General features: G+C 47.2%; 1 protein-coding gene across 6 annotated transcripts in view; it reads right to left on the reverse strand.

Moving 5' to 3' along the window:
- VPS13B (vacuolar protein sorting 13 homolog B) overlaps nucleotides 1-25,691 on the reverse strand; it is a 3,181,000-nt gene that overhangs the window by 1,444,688 nt on the left and 1,710,621 nt on the right. The window lies entirely within an intron of this gene.

The following is a 25,691-nucleotide window of genomic DNA, read 5'->3' on the forward strand; positions in this document are numbered from 1 at the left end:
GTTAAAGTGGACTGCCTTCCCTAAGGGGGCGGTACCACTTCCTTGAAAACTATGTATCACAAACTTTTAAGCACTTAGTAAAAGTCTTTGCCCCCCAAAAAAACAAAAAAAAAACGGTCCCAGGATGCTTGTTTCCGGTTCAGGGAAGACCTGGCTTGGCAGTTCCCATGAGACACAGGGTCAAGACTGATTTGCATATAGGTAAGTCTGAACTGAGGTGGCAAAGAGAGCTAAAGAACGATGATGGATTCAACCCAGATCTGTGACTGGGGGTGAGTGTCTGAAAAATGTCAGCGCTCCGTCCACCATCTACTTGTGTTTGCTATGTTCCCTGCAGTCCCAGATAAATGCCCTCGACATAAAAACTCGGACACCACCTTATTACCATATGGCTGTCCTGCTCAATGAAACCTAACCTTTTTTTTTAAAACCTGACATGGAACAACTCAGGCTTCCTCTGACTTACATGTGGAACACTACTTACTTGAAACAAATGGTACCATTTAACGGATATATTGGTTTTTACGCTGCACACATTGAGTTGGGGTTCAATGGATCAACATATCTAGCGACAGGGCTGACACAGGACATATCACAGACAGAAGGAGAGGGCCGCACCGGTGGGCGCAGGGGCAGGCGCCAGCAGGCAGGCGCCAGCAGTAGCCAACTGTTAACGGCCTTGCAAGAAAATCTCTGGTCCTGACACTCACTGCTGTTTTACATTTTAAATATTGCCACAAGTCCAGACAGGGGAATAACAGGAACGTGGTTCAAAGGCAAAGCGTGTGTTTAGATCTCCGCTTGCACGTCATCGGCCACCTCTACGAGTCATTTGGTTTATATAAAAACCCACCCCAGAAAGGAGAGAGCCCCCGCACATAGGACAAGCACAGTGAGTGTTGGAGAGCGCGCTGGGCCTGATAACATGCGTTTATGAGGCCCAGGAGCTCAGTGTTTGCTCTGCTGTGTGCATGCGTGCATGACTGGCATGTTAATGAAGTGCTGCTCGTACAACGTGACATGGGCAAAGATAGCCTAAGACCACTTTCCAAGGGAAACTCTTTGGTCTGCTTGCGTGTGGTCCTTCGACAATCACATGGTTGATGTAGTGCGCCACTGAAGCAATTAAACTATTATGATGAACGGCGTCATAAGTGCTTCCAGCCAGTGCACAGAGGGTGATGCTGAAGGATTCCACTCGGCAGCCTGTGCAGGGGCTGAACCTGCGGGACAACGCCGAGGCGGGATCGAGGAAGGATACTGGGCCTACTGCTTCGCGTGTAGCCCTCAGTAATATTCTGATAAGGCTCCAGTACTGTATAGCCTCTTTCTCTCCTAATCAGAATGTCTTCAAACACATTCCTTGCCTTTGGCAAGTATGCACAAATCCCTTTTCTTGTGCTGAGACAGATTCGTTTTCAAAGAGTAAAATTACTCTTTAGCACAAATTGGCACGCAAGTGAACTAGTTGGGTTCACCCAGAGACATTTATCCAGTATTAACGATGCATTACTTTTTATGTAAGAGACTTATTTTGCGATTTTTATACTTTGCAGCTCTTGAACCACATTCTATGTTCCGTAATTCTTGACTGTCCCCCTATTTGATTAGCATTCTTAGAAATCAAGGAGGAAGATACAACTAAGAAAAAGTATTTAGTAGCTGATGCAATATTATAATGTAATGAAATATTCCAATGATTTTGGATACTGGTTATAAAATATAATATACAATACGTACATATTTTATGCAAATTAAGTAATGTCTTTATACTTTACAAGTTCATTGAAGTAAAACAAATATCTAATTTACGAAATTATTGTGCACTGTACATCAGAGAAGAAATATACATAATGCATATATATTTTTTTTAAAGTGCATCAGATTTATTTGAATACGCTGAATAAGATCCACCCACACACAGAAGTACATAGCTAACAATGTAGAGAATTATCGCTTTTGATATCAGCATGTGTTTGTATCCTACCTAAAAATACAAATTCAAAATATGAGAATGGCATGCTGAACAGCTTTTAAACTGTGCTATGCAATAAATGCATGTATTTGGGGGAGGAGCAAAAATGTCAAAATCATAATGTATTAAAATCGCGTGCACCTAATTTCACTGTTTAATTCACAGATATATAAAACATCAATTTCACCATTCATCACCGAAATGTCATAAGAACAAATGGTCCATGTATCAAGAACAAAAGTCCAAAATGTCCTCATTAAAAAAGACAAAAGTCCCAAAGCTGGTGAGTCTCCTTAAAGTGATAATGGAGTTCCCTTAAAACGATAATTCTCCTTGAGGGAATACTGAGATCTCTTCCCACATTCAGTTGGATCCCTTCCATAATTGTAAAACAGAATACCTTCAATACAGCAAAGGAGTGCTGAGACATCAGTCCTAAAGGCTTCTCTTATGAATGTCTTCAGATAAATGCTACGCAAACAGTTCTGGACCTGGGTCCTTCTATGTGCCAGTTTTATTATGCTTTCCAGTGATTCTAGTTACAGCCAATCAATACGTGTTTCTGGGACAACTGTCTCGCTTCCTCAGGACTGAAGCACCATTGATTACTGTGACTGTTAGATCACGGTAAAGAACTGTAATGTTTCTGACAAATCAGTGGTACTGTCAGAGTGGTTGTGAGCAATTGCAGGGCCAGACAGTAACTCTCTTGTATACCGTACCTGCCCAATCCTTTCTGAACACAGCTTTTCAAGCTTCCCACAGAAATGCAATGGGAAGTGTAAGGTTTTAGGAGGCAGAAAATAAAGCAATATCAATATAGCAAGGGAAACCCTTTGTGGGTAGCTGCGCGCCTTACAAATACAAAAAATAAATAAATAAAGTGTGTCCCCCAACTCTGCAATACCTATGCCTTTCAAGCAGCATATCTAGGTTTGGGCACTGTGACTGCTGCTAACCCGTATAGAAGCCGACAAATATCCTTGGTGTGCACATGTAGCTGCAGGGACTAAAGATCATGGTCCTGTATAAACATGAACAATGTCTTCTTCTTGGTCACTCCTCCTAGGCAGTGGCTACAAGCACCTCACTCATGCTTAACAAACACTCACTGTCCTGCCAGTCTCACCAGTCACAGCACAGCAGTTCCAGTCAACTATTCTGGAATCGGCCTCATCCTTCCTTCCTAATGGCACACTGTTTTGCTTCCTCTTCAACCTGTCAATCTTTGGTCACTTTGAACCTTACTGCATAGTTAGCTCATCCGGCATTCCCATTTACAAACATAATGTAAGGAAGGTGGCTGTAGATGTAGAACATTGTAGAAAAGTTCGGATTGATTTGGAGAAAGTAGATACAATTCGATTTTTAGGAATATTTCTTAAATTGGGTATGGAAAATTTGAATTGCCTCTACTATGTGTTACAAAGTTGCTTCCAAATAAATGATAGTGCTAAAATTAATCCAACTTCAAAATACTATTTTATAGTTTATAAATATTACACACTTAATAAAAAATACGTTTTATGAGTTTCAGAAGCACCTACTAATTTAGAGCACCCAATCTGTCTACTTGTGGACGATATAATTTTGCCCTTCGCATCACAACAACATGATAATAATTCCTGCTAGATAAACAGGAAATCTCAAGCAGTGGCGGCCGCCACTAACGAAGGGTGGTGATACAGGTGTAGGGAACACGGGAGGGGGAGCACACACGGGGGGGGGGGCTATTAGAATATATAAAAAAATAACTTACCTTAAGGTGCCGGCTGCCTCCCGCTTTCTCTTCTCTTCCTTGTCCAAGCAGACACTGGGATCATGTCATAGACTACCATCCAATCCCCATGCTGCTCTCCTAACAGGAGAGCAGCACGGGGATTGGCCTGAGCGGGCTTAAAAGACACTTCTCTCAGGCCAGGGAGTATGTGGAGGTTTCTCCAGCACGGCGGGTCAATGCAGTCAGGCTGGAGAAACCGAAGTGTGTATGTGTGTTTCGGTCGACCTGAGACCGCTGGTCAAGCACATATACACAATTAGGGAGTGCACACAGCACTCCTCCTTCTGTGTCTCTCCCCTCCCTGCATAAGCTGGCTTAGAGCCAGCAAATGGAAAATAAAACGATGCTAGAACATAGTTTTATTTTTCATTTGTTGGCTCTGAAGCACGTATTAGGGCAAAGCTCCTCCACCATTGTGGAGGAGACACCCCTGATCTCAAGACAGTATTGTGATCTTGTAACAGCGGGTCTAAGCCATTAAGCAAAGGTACTAGCAATATTCAAACCAATTTGACTACTAAAATATAAAGATCGATCAAAAAACCTCGAGCTACTACTCACTGAAGAGTCCTGATTGTATTGTACTGTAATTTCATCTATATAGCACATGCTACCCAAGACGAGGCGTTGAAGCCTTTCACACCGGGCTGCACGCTGCTCCGGAAACCAAGGTTAGTGGTTAGTCCATTGTTATTATTGACTATTGGCATTAGTATTATTGGCTCAACAAACATTCCATGCATTCACACCAGTTTGTTTGTGGTAGACTAAACTGAAATGAGTTAAGTGGGATCATTAGTGGGGGAGGGGGCTATATGAGTTCATGCAGATATTTAATGGTGACAACAGTTGAGCCAGAGGATATTAGGTACTGATAGGGTGCAGGAGTATGATTTTCAAAAAAGGAGAGGTTGAGATCTTTGAAAGGATTTATAGGAATTTGCAGATATAGAGAAAGAGAGGATTAAGGCAAACATGTGTGACATAGAGAAGGTTGTGCTCACAGAAAGGAGGCATGCAGAGGATGGATAGGAAGGAGAGATCCATTTGAAAGAAAAAGGAGAGGCGACAATCAGAAGTTTAAAGCAGAGGTCCGTTTTTCATGTCGAAGTTTAGGAATAAAAACGCGCTTTTCGAGAAAGCATGCAATTTGAGAATGCAAGAGTGTAGAAATAAACATTATTTGCATGTGAAGATAGTGCTATATTAGGCACATCTGATTGGCACCAGAGTCCGTGAAATGTTTGGAAAACCACTAGAACACTACTTCGGCAAAGAGAGCTAATCAGCTCGGGTTGGAAGTGTGAAAGTAATGGCTGGACGAAAAAAGTGAAAACAGAATATGCAATTAATGGAGCAGATGTCTTCTGACGTTTATCAAGTTTGGTTTACAGTATGAATTGTAAAGCAAAGTGAGATATATTTTGATGCCTCTGGTTTAACATGGCACGAAGTGGAGGTGAGAACAGGGTCCTCAGACAGTGTACATGTTGCACAAGTTACTACTTGTGTAACGATATATCTGTAGGAGACATTAGTTAGTATTAGATTCCTTACCTTAGAATATCCCCAGGCGTCAGACTGGATCCGGAAATTTTTGCGTAGCAGTGCCCTTGCGCGTCGGTAGGCGTCGTCTGCGGCTCCGCCTCTGTCGTCGGCGTCGTGGCGCCGTGATGACGTCGTCGGAGTACTTAGACGCCGCCTGCGCGTGCTGACGTCAGTTCTAAGACACAGCTTTTCCGCGCCAGAAACGCAGAGCCATGTTAAAAACCAACACTGGTGCCATTGAAACTAGAGCCCTGAAAGGGGACAACCCTAACCCTAGATATTGGTTCGCAGAACGGGGAGGATGGGTGGGTCGGTAAGGAATCTAATACTAACTAATGTCTCTTACAGATATATCGTTACACAAGTAGTAACGTGTGCATCTGAAAGAGACACGTTAGTATTAGATTCCTTACCTTAGAATAGATACCCCAGCAATACCAACCCCGGTGGTGGGTCTGCGAACCAATAATCACACCAGAAAGTCCTGGAGGACGGAACGGCCAAAGAAGCCATCCCTCCGGACTTGGCTGTCCAGGCAGTAGTGTCTTGCAAACGTGTGCAGCGATGCCCACGTAGCCGCCTGACAGATGTCTTGTAAGGGCACACCCCTGCCCAGGGCAGTGGTAGTCGCCGTGGCTCGGGTAGAATGAGCCCGCAATCCAGCAGGAGGCTCCTTCCTAGCAAAGGAGTAGCATGCCTGGATACACAGGATGATCCACCGGGAGATGGTCCTCCTGTGCACCGCTTTCCCCTTCTTCGCGCCCACGTAACCAACAAAGAGTTGGTCATCCACCCGGAACTGGCGTGTGCGATCCAAGTAGAATGAGAGCGCACGTTTTGGGTCCAGACGGTGGAGCCGCTCTTCCTCTTTAGAGGGATGCGGTGGCGGAAAGAAGGCTGGCAAGGTGATAGACTGCCCGATGTGGAAGGCCGTGACAACCTTGGGCAGGAAAGAAGATTTGGTACCCAGCACCACTTTGTCCAGATGGACAGAAAGGAAAGGTGGAGTACAAGAAAGGGCCTGGAGCTCACTCACTCTCCTGGCAGAGGTGATGGCAACCAGGAAAGCAGTCTTCAAAGTCAGAAGGCGAAGAGGACAGTTGTGAAGTGGCTCAAAGGGAGCGCACATCAGAAATGTAAGAACCAGGTTCAAGTCCCACTGAGGCATCACAAACGGAACAGGAGGAAACGTGTGTGTGATGCCCTTAAGAAATCGATTAACAATAGGGGACTTGAACAAAGAAGGTTGATCAGGCAGCCTGAGAAAGGCTGAAAGGGCAGAAAGGTAGCCATTGATAGTGCCCAGAGCAGAGCCCTGCTGGGCAAGAGAAAGAAGGAAGAGAAGGACCTCAGAAAGAGGGGCATTGAGGGGATCCACAGCCTTTGCTGTGCACCATGCCACAAATCTGTTCCACCTGCAGGCGTATACTGACTTTGTGGAGGGACGCCTGGCTGCCAGAATGATGTTACAAACTTCAGGAGGCAAGTCAAATGGCCTCAACTGTCGCCGCTCAATCTCCAAGCATGGAGGTGGAGACTGGACAGGTTCGGGTGGAGGACCGTCCCCTGCTGATGCGACAGAAGGTCCTCCTGAAGAGGCAGACGAACCGGGGGATCGACTGACATACTGACTAGCTCTGGATACCAGTACCTTCTCGCCCAGTCCGGAGCCACAAGGATGACTTGGGCCCGGTCGCGCTTGATCTTCTTCAGCACTCTGGGCAGAAGTGGTATAGGCGGAAAGGCGTACAACAGACCGCAACTCCACTCGCGACGAAAAGCGTCTCCGAGCGAGTGCCGCCTTGGAAATTCCAACGCGCAGAACTGATGACATTGCGCGTTCTCTTCGGTGGCGAATAGATCTAACCAAGGCTCTACCCACTGCTGAAAGAGGCCTTGCGCCACGTCCGAGTTCAGACGCCATTCGTGATCCATCATGCACCGACGACTGAGCTCGTCCGCCCTGGCGTTCAGAGAACCTGCCAGGTGTTGAGCCACCAGGGTCACGCCCTGGCGTTCCAGCCATTGCCAAAGGCGAAGAGTCTCTTGACAAAGGATCCACGACCCCACCCCGCCTTGTTGTTGCAGTACCACATGGCGGTGGTGTTGTCCGTGAATACCTGCACTACACTCCCCCGGACAGAGGGGAGGAATGCCTTCAGTGCCAGACGAATCGCCCGAAGCTCCAACAGGTTGATGTGGAGCCGGGTCTCCGCCGGAGACCAGAGGCCTCTGATCTCCGCCTCTCCCATGTGGCCTCCCCAGCCCTGGAGGGACGCGTCCGTCACAACTACGTGCTCCGGTTGGGGAAGGGAGAGGGATCTGCCGCTGACCCAATCGCGGTCCGTAAGCCACCACTGCAGCTGTCTCGCAGTGCCCTCCGAGATCAGGACGTAGTCGGATAGGTTGCCCTGATGCTGGGCCCACTGAAACTTCAGGTCCCACTGCAGAGCCCGCATCCGCCACCTGGCGTGATGCACCAGTAGGATGCAGGAGGCCATCAGCCCCAGAAGCCGCAGCGTCAACCTGACCGAAACCCAGGATAACGGCTGAAAGATGGGAATCAGAGCCTGAATATCCCGGACCCGCTGTTCGGGCGGATAAACCCGAAACCTCGCCAAGTCCAGAACCGCTCCGATGAAGAGGAGCTTCTGAGAGGGGCACAGGTGTGACTTCGGCACATTGATGGAGAACCCCAGCTGGTGCAGGAGGTCTGCCGTCGTCTGGAGGTGGCTGACGACTGTCTGGGGCGAGCCCGCCTTCAACAACCAGTCGTCGAGGTAGGGGAAGACTGAAACCCCTAACCTGCGCAGATGAGCTGCGACCACCGCCATCACCTTTGTGAACACCCGTGGGGCGCTGGTAAGGCCGAAGGGGAGCACGGTAAATTGAAAGTGCTCGTGGCCAACCATGAACCACAGGTAGCGCCGGTGGGCAGGCAGGACGGGGATATGAAAGTAAGCGTCCTGCAAGTCCAACGCTACCATCCAGTCTCCTGGGTCCAGGGCAGCCAGGCCCTGAGCCAGTGTCAGCATCTTGAACTCCTCCTTCCGGAGGAAGCCGTTGACGTTCCTTAGGTCCAAGATAGGGCGTAGGCCCCCTTTGCCCTTCTTGGGTACCAGGAAGTAGTGGGAGTAGCAACCACACCCTACTTCTGGCCCAGGAACGCGCTCGATGGCCCCCTTGGCCAAGAAGGCTGTAACTTCCTCCTGCAGAAGTCGCAAATGATCCCCCGATACACGGTGGTTCTGCGGTGGCATGGCTGGAGGAGTCGCCTCGAAGGGGAGGGAGTAGCCCCTTCGGACGATTTGCAGCACCCACCTGTCCGATGTGACAGTGCGCCAGTGGAAGTGGTGATGGCGAACCCTGCCCCCCACTGGCGTCACATGGGCCTGAAAGCACGGACTAGGAGGGTTTTGAGGCGGATGCTGCGGGGGAAGGTGTGGACTGACCTCGCCGCTGCCCCCGAACGCCCGGACGGCGGTTCCCACGGCCGCCACCGCGTTGGGTATTGCCCTGCGGAGCGTGGCTGGTGGCGCGTGTGGGCGCACCCCTTCCGTGGCCACGAAAGGAGTGAAAGGCAGCCGATTGCTGGCGCTGACCCGAGAGGCCCAAGGACTTGGCCGTAGCCCTGGAGTCCTTAAAGCGCTCAAGCGCATGGTCTGCCTTGTCGCCAAAGAGGCGACGGCCATTGAACGGCATGTCCATGAGTGTGTTCTGGACATCAGCCGAGAAGTTGGCGGACCTCAGCCAGGCGTGGCGTCTGACCGCCACCGTCGTTGCCATCGCTCTACCTAGCGAGTCGGTGGTATCCAGCCCACACCTGATGGAATACTTGGCTGCATCCCTGCCCTCCACAAGGGCTTGGCCGAGTTTGGCCCGTACCTCCAACGGACACTCTGGCAGCACCTCCGCGACCTTATCCCACACAGAGTGGGTGTAACGTCCCAAGAGGCAGGCGGTATTGGAAGACCGCAGGCCCAGACTAAGGGATGAGAAGATCTTCTTCCCATACTGGTCATACCTCTTGGATTCCCTGTCCGGCGGGGCCGACGGGAATGCGGTCTGGGAATTGGAGGCCTGGATGACCAGGCTCTCGGGGGTAGGGTGGGAGGACAGGAAACATGGGTCGCCCGGGGCTGGGCGGTGGCGTCTGGCCACGTTCCTATCTACGGGCGAACCCGTAGCGGGCTTGGACCAAGTGCCCAGAAGAACGTCGGTCAAGGCCTCATTAAAGGGTAGCAGAGGCTCGGCCGAGCTTGACTGCGGTTTAAGGACCTCAGTGAGGAGGTTAGTCCTCACGGCCGCGACGGGGAGCTCAAGGCCCAAGGCCTTGGCAGCCCTCATCAGCACCACACTATATGTTGCCCCCTCCTCCGAAGCCACGGTAGGAGGGGAGACAAAACCAGTGTCTGGAGAGGTGTCCAGGCCACTGGCCTCCCCAAGGTCTCCTGTCCAGTCCTCGTGAGACTGACACTCTCTGGTCAGAGGGTCCTCAGACCCCTCCCAGTCCTCTTCATCACCCATCTCCTGAAACTCAGGGTTCTCAACTAATGGGGCCTGTTCATAGAAGTGAAACTCTCCAAACGACGTCTGGAGCGGCGCCCATCGGGCCGTCCCGGCGCTGGAACAGGAACGAAGGTAGAACCGGGGACGGCGCCGCCCGAGGACGGCGCCGGAGGCGACACCTGAGGGTCCGACACCGGGGAGGTCGTAAGGTCCACCGGCGACGAACCAGATCCCGAAGGAGGTCCAGCGGCGTCCTGCGGAACAACTGAACCCCTCGGCGCCGGGCCCGAAGGCGCCGGCGGCGTCGGGATAACGGGAACCTGCGGCGCCGGGCCCGAAGGCGTCGGCGGCGCCGGGGCCGAAGCACCCGACGGCGTCGGGGCAGATCCCCCCGACCCGCTAGGGGTCCCAGACCGGTCCGCTGGGCCCGAAGGCGCCGCGGAGCCCGTCGGAGGAGAGAGTTTCCTCATGGCCATGAGGAAGCGCTCGATCTCCTCCGGCGTCGCGTTGAGCCCAGGGACCGTAGGGTATGGGGCTGGACGCGGCGCCCGCGACTCCAGTGGAGCCGCGTGGGTGGTGTCACCCGAACCCCCGGCCGCATCGTGCGAGCGTCGGGGGGAGTCCGAAGAGCGATGACGCCGCTTGGACTGAAGGACAGCCGCCTGAAACTGAACTCGGACAAGACGGAAGTCCTCATCCTGGGATCTTCGCCCTCCGCCTGGGACGACTCCTGGTGGCCCCCAGCCCTGGGCACCGCACCCAAGCCAACCGACCACGCACGCAACCTGGGCTTCATCCTGGACCCCTCCCTCTCGATGACCAGACAAGTCAACGCCGTCTCCTCATCGTGCTTCAACACCCTGCGTATGCTTCGCAAGATCTTCCGCTGGATCCCGACCGAGACCAGGAAGACTGTCACCCAGGCACTCGTCACCAGCCGACTGGACTACGGAAACGCCCTCTACGCCGGAACCACAGCCAAGCTACATAAAAGACTCCAGCGCATCCAGAACGCCTCCGCCCGACTCATCCTGGATGTCCCCCGACGCAGCCACATCTCCAGCCACCTGAGGAACCTGCACTGGCTCCCAGTCGACAAGAGGATCACGTTCCGGCTCCTCACCCACGCACACAAGTCTCTCCACGACCTGAGCCCCAAGTACCTCAACGACCGCCTGACCTTCTACACGCCCACCCGCCAGCTACGGACCACCAGCCTCGCCCTCGCAGCCGTACCACGCATCCGAAGAGCCACCGCCGGAGGAAGATCCTTCTCTTACCTGGCTGCCAAGACTTGGAACTCCCTCCCCATCAACCTTCGGCTGACCCAGGACCATCTCGCCTTCAGGAAAACACTCAAGACCTGGCTGTTCGAGCAGTAGCATACCCCTCCCCCCAAGCGCCTTGAGACCCTCCCGGGTGAGTAGTGCGCTATACAAATGGCATGATTGATTGATTGACTTCTTGTGCCGCTCACCTGATGACGACTTCGACCGGAGGAGTGCGGCCTACTCTCGGAACTGTGGTGGCTCCGAGCCCGCGACCTGTCCCTCGACCTTCCATGGGATCGGGACCTCTCGCGGCGCGGGACCGACTGCCGGAGTTCGAGCCGCCTGCGGGACCGCTCCCGTCTGGCTTTCGAAGAGAGGGCCCGGCAGTCGGAGCAGGCCTTGTCGTCGTGGTCGACGCCGAGACAAGATAAACACACGCGGTGAGGATCCGTGACCGACATCAGGCGGTCGCAATCATCGCAGTGCTTAAAGCCGGGCATCCCTACGGCACCCACTTCGAGAACAATCAAAAGTGATCAAAAAAGTTAGTCAAAAAGTGACTAGGGTTACTGCTTTTTCCAGATCTGCGCTTGCTGGCGCGGAAAAAAGAAGAACTGACGTCAGCGCGGGGAGGCGGCGTCTAAGTACTCCGACGACGTCATCACAGCGCCACGACGCCGACGACGGATGCGGAGTCGCAGACGGTGCCTACCGACGTGCAAGGGTACTGCTACGCAAAAATTTCCGGATCCAGTCTGACACCTGGGGATATCCTAAGGTAAGGAATCTAATACTAACGTGTCTCTTTCAGATTGCCTGCATTCCTGTGACTGGAGAGAGTGGAGATCCAGACACTGAGTTGAGGAAGATGGTGACAGGTACCCTCTAGAAAATCAGCAAAGACCTTGTCTGCACAAGGCTGCTGAATAGGCTTCCTTAAGCCCTGGCCTTTGGTAGATGGTAGGTGTGAGGGGTGGAATTGCAGATTCTGTTGTGCAAGTTGAAGGGAACAGTTAAGGTCAGGCTCAGTATTTTGTCTTCCTTGATCACACTTTAAGTAGGCTGATCACAGCCAAGTGAAGAAGCTCCCACCTCTTTTTGTCTCTGTTGGGTGCTCCAGGCTCGGCACTACTCTGCTGTGAGGTGCATCGTTACACATAGGCTGTGTCTGGCAAGCAGCCAGGAAAAGGTGTTTGAAAGGAGAACCAAGGCAAACCTGTTCTGAAGCACTAGACAGTGGATGCACTTGTGACATAGTACTTCTAGGAACGTCCACCTCCATGACCCCAGAAATGCACGAGAAACACAAACCTGTCCCTCACCCCAACACTGTGTTCCCTCCTGCCCCCTCTGGTGATCTCTGAGGGACAGACTGTTAAATATTGGTAGATGGCGGAAAATACAGACATGTGCACTTTGAGCCTAATACACCTATATTTACAGGAGTCCTGCAGTGCCAGGCAGACCAATTTTTTGTCAAGGTTTCTGGTTTTAGTAACTGGACTGAAAAGTGCCCAGATGCTTTGTTGACATGCAGTACGGATCAAGGAAAAGAGCACAAATAAAATACAATCAACAAAAGTGTGCCAAAGAGAATGGTGCAGTTAATTCACGGAAAGTACTGGTACCAAAGAAAATATCAATGTGAGGCGGAGCAGTAAACGAACTTCAAAATTCAGACAAAAAGCAAATAAACAGCAATTGGTAGCACCGAAGAAAGAATTGCCCATGGCCACATAACAATGAAGAATGGAATGACTTAAAATAATAAATGACTGAGTATAAAAACTTAAAGACAATAAATTACAACACAAAAAGGACAAACGAGGCTGTTGGGAAACTGCAGTAATATGCATTCCTTGAATTAGTAAATCAGCAGTGCATATTTCTAATAAAAGGCTAGACTAGCTTTTAAATAAATCCTGTACAATAAAGTGCACACACCTTTCTTTCTTTCGGATATAATCTGATATCTCGAATACTTCCAAGAGATTGACACCATAAAGAACCACGTTTTGAAAATGTTACATATTTTTATTTTTTTTTAGAGTTTTATATCGCGCGAACTAGACCATCAGAGCGCTTTACATAGCACTGGTTTCGTTACAGAAGGAAACATTATTTTTTGTTAGACACTGGGAGATTAAGTGATTTGCCCAGAATCACAGGATGTTTAGCGTCGTTGCTGAGACTTGAACCCGGTTTCCCAGATTCGACCGCTCTAGCCGTAAGGCTTCATCCTCTCCCCATGACAGGAAAGCATTACTATATGAGCTTGCTAGTACTGGGGGGGCGGTTAAGGTGATTCTTTTTTTTTGCAGTTTTATATAGCGCAAACTCGACCCTAAGGTATCGGAGCGATTTACATGAGCACCAGTTACATTACACACAGTCATAGGATGTTAAGCCAACGCCTAGACTCGAACCTGGTTCCCCAGCTCCAAAGAGAGCAGCCACAAGTGTAAGGGCCCACGGTGGTCCCTCGCTTGGCTCATAGGCTCTTGGCGTGCAGGGTCCCAGGAAATACAGGCAGTGTAGTACATTTTAACGCTTGTGGGCTGCTGTTCCCGCTGCTTATGCTCCTGTTCCATGTGTTATATCTGAAGCTTGGGCCCATGGACAGGGAATGCCCAGGGGCTGTCCAGCTTCTCAAAGTGGTTACAAGGAGCTACAGTGATAGTGCAGTGGAGATCACTACCGGTAGGCCATGGGGCATGCTAGTCTCTACCCTTGAAGCTTCAATTACTCTTTCCTATGGATATGCTGAAGGCACAGCTGGATTTTCGGAGAGCAGTGTTCTGCATAGAATTAACTAGATGCTCTACTGTGAACAGATTACTAAGTAGCACAGGGACACTTCTGCTCTAAGTTTATGAGTTGTCGCAGAACCTGTCAGTAACCAAATCCTTTCAAGTTCTAAGCTGAACACTTCAATCCAAGGTGCTTAATCCTTCACTGGTTGTTTGACATGAATTTTTCAAAATGTGCCACTTGACAGGTCCTCTATGCCATTATTCCCTTCTTTGCTGCATTGAATCTATATGGTGTGTCATTAAGAGGAGTACACATGCTTTGTGTTCTCAGGAACATGTGTTAAGACTGCAGTAATATAGAAGTGCGAACACAAAGGGCCAGGAGCCACACTTCAGATTTTGTAAGGAATGCTACCTAATATAATCCCATTGTTGGCTGCAGTGCCCCTTTCTCCATGGATGATGTAGAGATTTAATTTTTTACTAATCCTGGACGGTTATATAGCACCTTATGTCACATCAGAGTGCTGAAGAGGCTTTTGAATCAATAGGTTGTAGGGAGAAACAAGGACAGGTCAATGTGTGGCCAACATTGCTATTAGGCTATTGGGAGGGCCAATGAAATTATGCTATTTTTCATTCTCTTCAACGAAATGGAGCAATTAAAACAATCGCCACGCCACGTCCTTTGCTGCACAATTTGCAGACTGCAATAATATAAAATTGTGTTTCCAGCGCAAGCAGATCAAAGGTTATTAAAAGAAACAGCACTCATGTTGAGAAGCATTGACAGCAAATTTGCAGAGGTTAACTAGTCATCTGCCAATTATTGATTCTTTTTTTAAAAACTTTATTTGCATTTTTTTTAATTATACAACACACACAATTCTTATTAGGCATTTCCAGCTGACTTGCTTATCTGCATATAGTTACAGCTCAAATTAGAGCATTTTATCATTGTACACAATACACATTAAGCTTGTTACTTAGGCATTTTGCACATATCATCACCATTTATGTCCCATAGGCCTACCCCTTAATTCTATGCCAACCTGCCACTCTTACTGACCTATAGTCCTTAATTAGCATCTCGTATGTGTTCACCGCAGTATCATTGGTTCGCTGGAGATAATTTGTAAAAGGTTCCCAAATATCACAGGGTTTGGAATTAGACGAGAGCAGTTCGGCATATATACTGTTTTGCTCCTGACAATATGTTATATCTGCAAGCCATTCCTTGAATTTGGAGGCTTTGCCCCAGCCCCATCTGCATGCTATCCTTCATTTTGCCATTAGCAGGTCCAACGTGATCAATCGTTTGATTTGGCCTTCAATCTCAGTTGTGTAGCCTAATAGTCCCATCTCAGGTGTCAGATCAATTTCCACATTTGTCATTTCACTAAGGCCTTACTTATTTGCCCCCAGTAGTTTGCTATGGACCTACATATCCAGGCCAGGTGTAAAAAATCAACTCCTTCTTGTCCACATCTATCACAGGTGTCATTTTCTCTCAGTTTGAGTCAGTGCATTTTTACAGGCTTATAGTACATCCTGTGCAGAAATTTAAAATGTATGATCCTTAATCTGCTACTCGCTGTGATTCGCTCTGTTTGTTGGCTACAATATGCCCAAATATAATCTGCTAATTTATATCCTAATTCTAGTTCCCATCCTATTTTTGCCTTCAGTGTGTTTCGTGTCCCGTTCCCTATAGTTGCCTTATATATGCGTGATACTACATTGGATGCCTCAGCTTGTAATAACAGGTGTAACAGGATTGATGTGTGAGGTTCTTCTGGGAATCTCGGAGTGGCGGCTTTGTCATCTTGGGAAGGAATCGTTCCATTGTTGTAGGAGTATTTTCCCCCCAAAATATGTCTGCCCCCTTGAATTCCCCTTGTTCATACATACCTCCCCATACATTCACTCCATATTTTAAGAGCACACGCTTGCATATTCCTTCCTGTGTAACTGGTAGGGCCTGTTGATTCCTTAGCAGGAGTAGCGGGCAATATATCATGGGAGCTTGCAATTTTTTTGGGGATATTACGACACGTAATATTGGCGCATGCTGCAGAATTTTTCCCTCCAGCTCTCTTATCATCTGTTCCCAGGAACCCGGCTAAGGGGATGGGCGCCATGGACCCTTGTTCCACTGCTAGGTGTGTCATAAACAGCAGAGATTAAAACCAGTAGGTGGCATAATGTGATTGTGCACTAATGTAATAGGGTTTGGGATCTGGTGCTTCAAACCCTCCTTTCGCAAAAACGGCAGTGTGACAGTGCTCCACTTAATCCGGGGCTGTTTCCTACTCCACGCTAGTTTAATTAACGGACTTTTAAGCCTTATAAAGAAGGGCTGACCCAGTGAATAGGGGATATTCATGAATAAATATGAACATTTAGGCATTATGACATTCTTCATTAACACGACTCGGCCAGCCAACGATAGCGGCATGGCAATTCACCTGGTTGTAGATTCCTCTACTGAGTTCAGGACCTTACCATAATTAGCTCCCATTAGTTCTTCCTTGTCTTTAACGAATGCCAATTATTGATCCTTGCATTAAATATTGTACTGCTACTAATATAGTAACAATTTTACCTGACTAATTTTAAGACACAAATTGATGAACTGGGAAAGGACTTCTGTCTGCAGCATGACACCAATCCGTGTATATTTAAATACAATTCAATTGATGTGGTTAAAATGTTATTTTATAATTCATGCAAGTTCATGTAATGCTACAGAGGCTGTTGCAAAGCAGTCGTTATTTCAAGAGGGGGAATAAAATCCCAAAAGTTTTACTTTTCTTTTAAAGGTCTGAGGTCTTATTTTACACAAACTATTTTCCTCTTGGAGGTAGAAGGAACAATGTTTAATAAAATGTTGGTCCTTGCTTGCCTATAAGACTACCAATCGATATTTATTAGTGAATAACATTCTTTGTAGGATCTGGTGTATGTGTTTGCTTCTTGCTCTGAAGATACCATTTTGCTCTTGAGACACAGTTGCATTTTTGAATAACCTTTCTTTCCTTTTTATACCAATGTGTTTTTAAAAAAACATACCAGCGAGATAAAACTGCCACAGATTATGCCTTTTCATTTTGGCCTCCTCACTGCCTCATAATTTTAGTAGCCCTTACCTGTAGATATACGTCCGTAGCTGATACAGACCTAAAACCTTCGGTTTTCAATATTTTTTTAACTGCAAGATACTGTTTCCGTTCTCACATTAAAGCACCCAGGGATCAGAAAGTTTTCTTTCATCAAATGGAAGATATAGTTGGGTCTAGTTTCCTGGCTCGCTGTTGGTGTGCCTTGGACATACAATTGGATTGTAACTTGGTGGCTCCAGTTTGCATGCTCAACGGAGCACCCCCGAAGGACAACACTCTTTGAGTGGATGATTCATCTAGACCAGCGTTGTCTAGCACAGTTCCAGGATGGCCAGGTCTAGGTCTATATAAATAAGGTAGAATAAAAGTGATTATATACACTTCTGTGTGGATAATCAATTCACTGAGTATCCTATGCCACTGAGGTCAGGTGGATCACAACGACTTACTTGCCTTTGACCAGAGCAGTGCTTTAAATGGAAAGTAGGAGTTCTGGTACTCACCTTCTGGAGTACCTGTTTGAGCCTGAGAAGTGCTAGTACTCTCCCATTAAATGTATTGCAGCCGTGCTGAAAAGTGCTGTATACTGCCTTTCAATTGAATGATGTACTGGATAGTTCAAGCAATACTCCAAGGTGATTAAAGGGCTACACTGATGTTTACAAATCCAGTCTATTTTTTTCCATGCGTCTGAAGCTTGACTTGAAAGTTTTTTTTAATGGATTCTTGCTTTAGGCAATCCACCTCTTGAACAAGGATCTTGCTTCAATAAATCGACTGACAGTTGGTGAGCTCTGGAGGGATCGCTACAGGTTAAAGATAGGGTGACAATGACACGTTACAAGTGTCTGTGGACGATTCATTTGGAGAGGGACAAGTTTAAAATGCTTGTAATGGTCAGCGTGAGGAGGAGCAGGAATGGCTTCATGAAGAAGCAGGAGTCAGACACTGATCCGCTTCCATGTTTGTGCGAGCACCAACCCCAGATTTGCTTCATCAGCTTGAGGGTATATAGTGAGGCTGAAACACCCCCGTGGCTGCTTGCCTTGTGCTAAGCCGAGAGGCCCAGTAGCGCACGGCACTGCTCCATTAGGAGAGGGGCTGAGTTGAGCCACATAGGATTGGCTGTTTTTTTGGGAAAAGCAGGAATTAAAATGATGGAAGAGCTGCCAGAAGTGACTTGTTGGTGTAACACACTTCCATAACGCTGTAGGTTTCTGTAAATATTGTAAGCACCGAATTGAGCCCCTTAAAGGTGATAAAAAGAAAACAACAACCACATATCCATGAACTCACTAGGGCGGTAAGTGTATTACGTTTCACCTGGGGAGTAGCGTAACAAGCTATCGTCGTGTTGTAGTATTCTTAGCTAGAATGTTTGAGTGTTCTTAGAATAGGAGTGCATGCGTGGGGTTCCAGGGGGGGACAGTTGATGAGGGAACGGCGACATGTTGTGATCGTCCTTGCTGTGTTTAGCAGAGTTGCCAATAAAGAACTTGTTAATGTTCTTGGAGTAAGAGCCATCTTTACAATTTTGGCGACAGAGGATTGGGCAACTCTGCGCGGACCCACGGAGTTTGAGGAGAAGAAGTGAAAAGAAGATACAGACGAAAGACGAGGATAATTGGAAAGAGGAACTCTGAGAACCACTGCTGCTAATGGACAAAACAAGATGTGCTCGGAGGTGTCCGGTATGGATACTTCCTGCTCGTCACATGACTTCAGTTTACCCAAACTGCTTACGGTAAAATAATCCAGTCTAGAAGCTAACTGCTTCCAGACTTCTCAACCACCTAAAAGATGGGCTCATTTGTTTGAAGACGTGTGAAAAGTCAGAGGAACTTTTAGCTGCTGGTCTGGAGAATATCGTGTTTGACATTTGAGAGCAGAAAAGTACTAGTGCACCAGCAATCTTCAAAAAATGTTAATTGCGTTCTTCCGCACACCACCCTTTTCTTCTGTAGGCCCTTGATAAGGCAGCCTTTCTACTTTTCTGCAGATCTATGCTAAATTTCACAAAGTGTACATTTCACTCTTGCCGGCTCCAGCGAGGAAGTTTGAACATCTCTCCTTGGGCCAGACAAATGCTCCGACACTGTATGTGTTAAACATAAGCATGTCAATGGCTAGGACATGTCGTTTTCTTATTCCGATTCTCCTACTGAATCGTATAAGCCGACCAGATAAAGGTTTAATGTGACTGCTGCAGGTAACATGTTACCTTTCAGCCTGCGCAAATTGGAGCTTGCAACCAAATCAGGGTTCCAAGTTGCGCGGAAAACACGTCATCAAATATTTTCCAATGCTACATTTCATCAAGAAAAAATAAGTTAACTTGATCTGGGAAAACTGCTTGAGCAGAAGAAAAATTGTAGAAAGCTGTACACAAAAACATTGATTCTGCATGATACCACATTAGGGAAAAAAATCTGATTAAAATTGGAATACCACACCATTCCTCCACTACCCCAATTGAGCATCTATGTCAGGTAATAGGAATGCTTAGCAATTCTAAAGGTGCAAAGGCACATGACACTGTACAATAAACAAGTTACACTGATTTGAGCCATGTGAATGACTGGAGCAGTCAAACTAGTACAACAAATACAAGTAATTATTCCTCATTATAAGCGTCATACACTTGTGTGAATGAGCCACGTTCAGAATAAAGCTTCCGTAAACCACGTATTGGTAAAAAGGGGGGAGTAGTAGGAGTCATTTACAATGAAAAATTGAATTTTTCAATATTTGAACTTGACGAGTTAGGAGGTCCTGAAATACTGCGCTTTGCTCTAAAAATGGAGAAACACAATGTTTTATCAGGCATCCTATGTTACAGACCCCCCCCCCCAGGGCTCCCAAAAAAACATCTTGACCCCCTGATAGAAGAAGTCTCCAATATTAGGCTTGTACACTCAAACTGTTTCATTTTGGGCGACTTTAATCTATGGATGGAGAGGGATCTTCCATCCACTCTTAAAGAACTACAGATATCGTGTGAAGCCTTGGGTCTACATCAACTAGTGCATGGTCCAACCCATAGGGCATACTCTGGATCTTATATTTGCCTCTGATGGGCTAATTTATGTGAAGGACATTCTACCCTTGCACTGGACTGACCATGCTCCTATATCCTTCCATATATTGGTGAAGCAGCCTTACCCCTCCAGATCAGTTTTGGGATCAACAAGGAAAAGGAGGGTGTGGTATAAATCAAGTGGACCAACTACAAGATCACTGCTTGACTTCTCAGACACATTTGATCCTATGAAGTCAGTGGAGGAGAACCACCTAGCTTTCAAACAGGGTTTTGTTGAAACACTGGAAAAAGTAATTCCCCTTACTAATTTTAAATTGCACCTCAGGTCATCTGCACCTTAGTATAATGAACCACTTAAAACACTTAAATTGGGGTGTAATAAACTTGAAAGAAAAGGGCACACTGGCTAATCCGAAGCAGATAAAACGTTTTAGGATTGAGCTAGGGGAATACACAAGAGAGGTCGGTAGAGCCAACGGCAATTTTTATGCCAATGGCATTTTTGCAGCTAATCTGCGGGCAACAAAGATCTTTGAGATTCTTCAGGGATAAACAAATCCGGACTATCTAAAGCAAAAAGTTCAGCTTTGCAGGAACTCTGCAATGATCTTGCTAATTTCTTTGATAAAAAGATCGGCAAGATTTTGGAGGACATTGGTACCCTTGTTCAGATAGCATCCTCTAAACTGAATACTTCTGCTAATATGGAGATATTGCCCAGAGCAACAGATGGCTAGTTTGATTGAACTATCAGTGTTAGGCTCTAGTACGACTCAAAAGGGCATGGACCCTGTTGACAGCCATAATTTCTGGTTCCATACCTTTGAACCGATCTTGGAGGAATTTCTTTTAGCTATTGACAGATGCACTGCATCAGGATCTCCCTACCTCTGAGCTTATGAAAAGAGTTGGGAGAATAACTTACTCTTCCTACATTGCAGGTATGCAACCAATCCTTGCAGATGGGTATTGTACCCTAGACCTGGAAGAAGGTAACAGTCACCCACCTCCTGAAGAAATTGTAAGCTGACCCTTCGGTTTTAAGGAACAATAGGCCAATAGTGCTTCTCCCATTCCCATTGAAGATTTTAGAACGATATGTTAGCAGAAGAGTATCCCAACATCTGGAAACGTACTCTCTCCCTGAGGACGAACAATTTGGATTCCAATCGGGACAAGGCACCAAGTCGGCTTTACTTGTCATCTTGGACGACTTACGGATGAGGGTAGATAGCGGGCAGTGGACAGTCTTGATTATTCTTGACTTGTTGGCTACCTTTGACACAGTTAACAACAAAGTCCTTCTGTCCAGATTAGCTTCAATTGGAGTTGGGGGTACCATGCTAAAAATGATGGAGTCCTACTTGTTGGACAGGTGTCAGGCTGTTTCCTTGTCCCCCTATTGCTCTGAATTCAAAAACATGGGGCAGGGAGTACCACAAGGCTTAGCACTTTTCACTTTCCTGTTCAATATAAACTTATTACTTTATTAAAGAAGCATGACATTTGGATGGTCAACTATGCCGATGACACCCAGCTGATTTTGTCTCTTAATAACAATACGGAGGAAGCAGTAACAGCATTTCAGAAAGGCATGTAGGATATTGTCAATTAGATAAATGCATGTTTATTAAAACTAAATGGGGGCAAAACCGAATTGCTGTGCTGTTCCGCAAGCAAAATCCCCATGACTACCCCCTCTAATTTAGGCCCCTTTCATCTAGACACAAGTTGCTGCCATCGGACACAGTCGGTAATTTGGAGGTCACATTTGACGATAAGTTATCTCTGGAGTATCACGTCACAAAAGTAGCAGGCAAATGCTTTGCACTTCTTGGTAGTCTCAGGAATGTGCTACCACTACTGCCTATTCACGCTAAATCACCTATTGTGCGTATCGTAATATTCAGTACACTGGACTACTGTAATGCCCTGCTGCTTGGGGTCCCTGATTATCTGATTAATATATTATACAGAGGCCAAGTGGCAGCAGCTAACTTTGCCTTAAATAAACCCCACAGATCTTCGGCAGCCAATGCCTTAAAGCAACTGCAGTTTGTGCCTCTGATGCAAATGATTCTCATTAAAGCCATGCGCATTGTATTTAAGGCTTTGAAGGGCAAATGTCTGGTGCCCTTACAACACAGACTGAAGGGTTATTCTCCTGGGCAACACCTTCACTCCAGCACTGCAAATTTAGTCTGTATAAATAAGTTTTGAAAGGCAAGACAAGGTGGTCGGGCCTTCACAGTCAAAGTGGCCCACCTATGAAACAAGCTGCCACCCTCCCTAAGATCCTCAACAAAATTGCTGCAATTTAGGAAAGCTGAGAAAACCATTTTTTTCCCCAAGTAATCTTGCTCACATTTTCAACCCTGCCTGTGTATGGTCATTTTGTCTACCAGTTTTGTACATACCTTTATGTTGAAGTGGCAGGATACCAGTTTGGTGACAGTTCACGTTTTATAAATAGTATATATTTAAAAAAAAAGAATGACCACTTAGGGGCACGCTGCTGCAGGAAGATTAATTTTAGACTGAGTTAAGTGCGACTCACAGTGAGGTTGTCTCTTCAAGTGCTGGTTTAATAGAGATCCACCTTTACTCTGAAGTGAACTGGTCACTTCAGGAAGAAAAGTGCGCAGCCCAGATACAATATTGTCCCCAGATGCTGGAACTAAGGGGTGGTGTGTAGCTGGCTAGTATAGGCCATTTCAGGCACTTATGTGGTGTCTGAAGTTGTAGCGCAGCACAGCAAAGGGAAAGAGGAGGATTTACTGGAGTGTGTCCTTGATTTTACTGGTTCTGACTGGCAGTGTTGCCAGGATATTAATGCAATTTGTGATTCATGACGTGGAGCGGAAATAAGAGAAGAAAGTTTGGCACCAAAAAGTTCCAACAGATTTCCATAAAGCGATCAGCGCTAAGTTAGCCCAGGCATATAGTCCCTTTGGACCTTGCTGAGGGTGTAAGAAGAGAGGGTGAGAGTGTTGGAGGGGTGGGGGTGGGCAGATTACCAGAGGGAACTAGTCCTGTATTCAATTTTTACTTGTCTGAGTCGCCTAGGTTGATTTATTAGATAAAACTTTGTGTTTGCCCCGGGTGCCTCGCTTTGGTTCCATGATGACTAATTATTAAATAACCCTGTACTTGTAAAGCGCAAACTAATCACCCCTAAGGGTCTCAAGGTGCTGGGGGCCGTCAGGGAGAATAAGCAAGCTACTGCCCAGAGTCACATGGTGTTGGGCTAATCTGCTGCTGGTGCCGGGGATCGAACCGTGAGCCCCGTGTTCCGGAGTCAGCCGCCCTGGCCGCTGCACCACACCTCTTCCTTGGATGACTGGGGTGGTAGATCTATGCATCTGACAGGGTTCAGAAGTAGATATATCAAAAGTACCTGCAGGGTTGGAAATCCCCCTGGTGCCCTTTTGAGATGGACTAAGTACCAAACCCATGCCAAAGGAAGGGACCACAATCTCATCATAAATGTAAGCCGGTGTGGTAGTGCCTATGCTCAGTAAAACCCTCCACTCTGTGAGAGCCTTTTCGGTATTAATGATCCCGATGGCCCTTACCAATTTCAATGAGGGTCCCTATCACTGGTGGTGTAGGAACTAAGTTGCCCTCAGCAGGTTTCCTCTTCCCCATTATGACTGATCAATAAGCAGCGTTAACTGCAAAAACAAAGTGACCAGCTACAGATTTAATAGGATGAAAACCAAAATGGAGAGACAGAGCTAACAAAACTGTCTCAAAGAACCATAATGGGAGGGCCAAAGAGGTGGCCCAGCACAGCCTCCGACGTGCGTGGACGGGTCTGACCAAGGCCCGGGCACGTGTCATGCAGCAGGAATGCTGTTGGCGCTTTGTAGCGCTGTGGGGCTCCTCCCCTTTTGCCGGGCCGCTGGTTCCTTCCCTGGCGCTAATGATGCTAGGGGTGGTATTTCCCGGTACAAAATGGTGTTCCGCGCAGCGGGAATGCTGTCAGCACTTTGAAGCACTGCAGAGCTCCTCCCCTGCAATCGGACCGCTGGTGCCTTCCCTGGAGCTAAGGATGGTGTGGGTGGTAGTCCCTGGTACAAAATGGTGCCCCACTCAGCAGGAATGCTGTAAGCGCTTTGAAGCACTGTGGGGCTTTACCCTGTTGCTGGGGCTGCGGGTCCCTTCCCCGTCTCTAAGGATGCGGGGGTGGTAGTCCCCAGTTCAAATAAATACAGTACTTTCTACTCTTGATGGTCACGATTTATTAGGTTAGGTACTAAATAAAATGATACAACGTACAAAGACCAACGTCACTCCAATAAATGAGAATGCCAGAACAGTAAAGGATAGCCAGACGCCAAAAATGCCACAAGACCATGCACAGTGTAAATGCAAGGATGCCAATGTCAATGGACATCAACCAATTATGTTATAATGACTAATCATGGAAAAATACTGAAGAGCCCATCACTCAATCTACAGGGAGGATAAAAGGAAACCCAGGACTCTGTTTAATTTAAACAAAAGCTGCAACCACTCTCCACTTCTCCCAACTTGCTCTCTGTTTGGAAAGGTTAAAGAAATGTTAGCACCTTAGTAAATTGGCTTTTTGCCCCGTTCTCCCCATGTCTCCATCTTCTTTATTATGTTCATCACTTACGGGTTAGCACAGGGGAACAAACACCAGAAATAGCAACAATAAAAGCACATTTATGTTGACAAGACCAACACAAGAAGATATAACTAGGGCTAAAATTGGCAGCATGCGCACCATCCAACATTCAAAATATGATAAAACCGCAAACCTTCTTATTTTCAGTAAGCATATTTTGTATCTTCATCTGAATGTGAGTATAGAAATTAATATTAAATGTTGCTTGAGTGAACGTTTGGCACAATACTTTTAAATAATCTATACAAAGAACTGAACCGAAATGACTTGAGGTGATGTTCAGTGCAGTTCTCAAGCAACCCAAATCCATGCTCACCAGCTCCAGGTTTTTTTCAACGCATGCTGCAATGTGTATCTCTGTTTAATGCATTATCAAATCTGGACTACAAGTCCTAGGGTTCAAAGAAAATCCCTGGACTGGATGAGCAACTCAAGCATGAACCTGGAAAACATAAGAGCCCTGCTACAGCCAAAACAAACAACTTACCTTTACCAACAATTTCTGATGGATACTCTATCTAACCGCAGATTTCTCACCCTTAGAATATTCCCCAGGCATCAGACTGGATCCAGAAACTTTTCAGCAATGCTCCTATAGATTACAATGAGCTGCTGTACAGTTCCATGCTGGCTCCATATCACCCTGGCAATGAGGTAGTGGAGAAGCATATATAAGCATCACCCTTGTGCACTGACATCAATTTCTTGCTTGCAGCGGCTGCTCCTCCACTAAAGCGGAGGAGCATCTTGCCACTGCTTCACAGCAGTGAAGTAAAGGAAACATAAAATGATAATAACTTGCGTTATTATCGTTTTATGTTTCCTTCTGCTGCGGCAGTTTTTGCGGCGTGCTGCTCTGACTACAGAGGAGCGGGGGAGGAGTGGTTTGCCCACTCCTAAGAGCACATGACTATTTGACTATCGGGGACCGGCCAAACAGTCATGCACACTTTCCCTGTTCTGCACACAGGCTGCCTGCGTGAAGAACATACCTAGGCCCCCATTCCCTGGCTAAGTGCCGATCCACAGTGCTCAGATC

This window comes from Lissotriton helveticus, chromosome 4_1, assembly GCF_964261635.1.
Source record: "Lissotriton helveticus chromosome 4_1, aLisHel1.1, whole genome shotgun sequence".
NCBI classification, from domain to species: Eukaryota; Metazoa; Chordata; class Amphibia; order Caudata; family Salamandridae; genus Lissotriton; species Lissotriton helveticus.